Below are 3,051 nucleotides of genomic sequence, written 5' to 3' on the forward strand. Positions count from 1 at the left end.
CCTCCAGAATCAAACTTCAGAGTTTGTCACCGACCGTTGTGGAGGCATCCGATAATTCTCCCAAGTTCTCATATTTTTACAGAGCTAGTAATACGGTATTGGCATGCTTTGACTCTGCACGGAGGTGCGCAGCTGACCTTGTTCCACGCTCGCCAGCGGTTCTGGATACTGACAGGGAGACAAGCAGTTCGAAGAGTGCTACGGAAGTGCGTGAGGTGCTTTCGCACCCGGCCAACCACCTCGACTCAGCTCATGGGAGACCTTCCGCTACACAGGGTCAACCCCCTTAACCGACCGTTCCTGGCGACGGAGTTGACTACATAGGCGCTATAGAGCTGAAGGCAGCGCGCTTGAGAGGAACAAGCTTCTACAAGGGATACATCGCCATTTTTATTTGTCTTGCGACGAAGGCTGTACACTTGGAGGCGGTGACGGGTCTCACCACGGAGCATTTCTTACTGGCTCTTGACCGGTTCACCGGGCGACGAGGGATGGTTCAACATTTATACAGTGACAATGGAACAAACTATATCGGCGCGGATAATCTAATGAAGGCATTATTCGGAAGGCTGCAGGAGGATTACGAGAAGCTCATAGCCCCAAAACACCTCAAACGCCCAACTTTGGCGGGCTGTGGGAGGCCAATGTGAAGTCGGTGAAGCACCAACTTTTAGCGTTTTTAAAGCATCGATTGTGGCGTGAGTTTAGTTTCAATGAAAATATACATGGATTCAGATGTATAAAAATTTAATTGAAATTTACAACAGGAAGCATAGAACAATAAAAATGAAACCAATTGACGTCAATGCATCTAATGAGAAACAACTTTTATCAACGCAATCACCGAAAAGTATTTGAAATAAAAAAAATTTACGGGAAGGGGAATTTGTACGCATAAGTAAATATGTATTCTCAAAGGGATACACGGCCAGCTGGACTACGGAAATTGTTCGAATACGACGTGTTAACAACACATTCCCCACCACTTATTTACTTGAAGATCTGAAGGGGACCCCTATAGAAGGCGGTTTCTAAGCCCAAGAAATAAAAAAGACTTTGTTCCCGCACACTTATCTTGTCGAGAATATTTTGAAGCGGAAGGGGGATCGTGTGCTTGTGCGCTGGCTAGGCTTTCCAAAGACAGAAGATAGCTGGGTCCATCAAAACGAAATTCTATAATTAATGCGTGACGGATAGTGCGTGGAGGGCGATGTGTGGATGTGATGAGGGCGATGTGGTATATACTCTGTGTATATGTGTGGTATGCGGCGGATAGTGCGTGGTGAGCAGTGCCGAAGAAAAATCTTGATAATTGTTTGTATGTGCATGTGAATGTATATGTTTTGTTTAATTTCTCTGCTCGTTCTCAATGTGAAAAGGGCGAATGAATTTTCGGTCCAGATCAGTTCCCAACTATTCTTACATTGGAAAACATCACGATGTCTTTCAACGCGGTCGTGATCTTCGTTTTCGCGACTATTTTGTGTGGCGTGAACACTGCTCCGGCTAAATATGTGCTAACTAATTTCACAAACTCATCATCATCGAATTCATCAAATGAAGTTGAGTTTTTAATAAATTTACCGAACTCAAACAAAATAATGAGGATAGAATTTAATTTTGAAATTTTGGAAGATACAGAAATTTACAAGAACATATCCTCAACTGTGATTAATGGTAACAAGAAAGGAAGCTAACTTCGGCACGCCGAAGTTTGTATACCCTTGCAGATTGGTTTCGATGTTTATATTATAGATTTAAAGGCTGAAAGGACTCACAAAACAGTGTTTCATTACATTTTACCTGTACTTATTAAGTTTACAGTTTGACAGTTTCAGTTTTACATTCCCAGCTTTACATATTTTATACATTTACCGATCGCTTCTATGGCAGCTATATGATATAATTGTCCGATTTTTATAAAATGTATACCAAAATTCTGGAATAATAAAAAAAAGCTTATATCTCAGAGTAGATAAACATACGTTGAAAAACAACGAAGTTATAATTTGTTTCCTATTAATTTCCCGATCGTTTCTATGGCAGCTATAAGATATAGTCGTCCTATTTTCATAAAATTTTTACCAAAATTCAGAAATAATATAAAATAGTTATATCTAAAAAATGGTGCAAAAATGTTAAAAAACAGCAAAGTTATAATTTTTGTTCTAAAAATTCATCGAACATTTGTATGGCAGCTATATGATATAGTCGTCCGATCCGGCCCGTTCCGACATATATAGCAGTGAGAGTATATAGAAGACTATATGCAGAGTTTCATTCAGATAGCTTTAAAAACTGAGGGACTAGTTTGGGTAGAAACGGACAGACGGACGGACAGACGGACAGACGGACGGACAGACGGACATGGCTAGATCGACTCGGCTGTTGATGCTGATCAAGAATATATATACTTTATAGGGTCGGAAAGGTCTCCTTCACTGCGTTGCAAACTTCTGACTGAAATTATAATACCCTACAAGGGTATAAAAAAGCCGAGTCTTTGATTTTTATAAAATCGAAGCCGGCTATGACCTCAAGTCCTGCAATTACGAATGTTATTTTTTTATTTTTTTTGATTTGGTCAATAGCACAACACAGCACTATTTACATTATTCAGTTCACTTTTACTTTGCTTTTTTTTCAGTTCTCTTTTTTCAGTTTCTTTATTTTGTTATATTATTTTTTAAACACTTGGTCGAGTTTTCACTTTACAAAAAATTTATTATTGGAGACCGAGAGAAATTTTCGAGACGAAAAAAAATATCTTAACGCGAGCGAATGTTTTTTTAAACTAAAACCATTTCCCGAAATGCAGAAAGTACCCCATTTCCTTATTTCTATGAATGTGCGTGAGAAAGTCTTAAGGGGGAATGCTTAAATTCTTATGTGTTCTTCAAATTTCTCTTTTTGTTCGCATCCCTTTTCTATTAGAAAGGTTAGCTCCCCGAAATTATGCTAATTTAAGGTAACATCCACATATGTAACACATAGGATGGTGGGGTTGAAACACTTAAGATCGTTCACCCTTACACACAACTCTTTGTTACA

The sequence above is a fragment of the Drosophila kikkawai genome, unplaced genomic scaffold (genome assembly GCF_030179895.1).
Source record: "Drosophila kikkawai strain 14028-0561.14 unplaced genomic scaffold, DkikHiC1v2 scaffold_212, whole genome shotgun sequence".
Lineage (NCBI taxonomy): Eukaryota > Metazoa > Arthropoda > Insecta > Diptera > Drosophilidae > Drosophila > Drosophila kikkawai.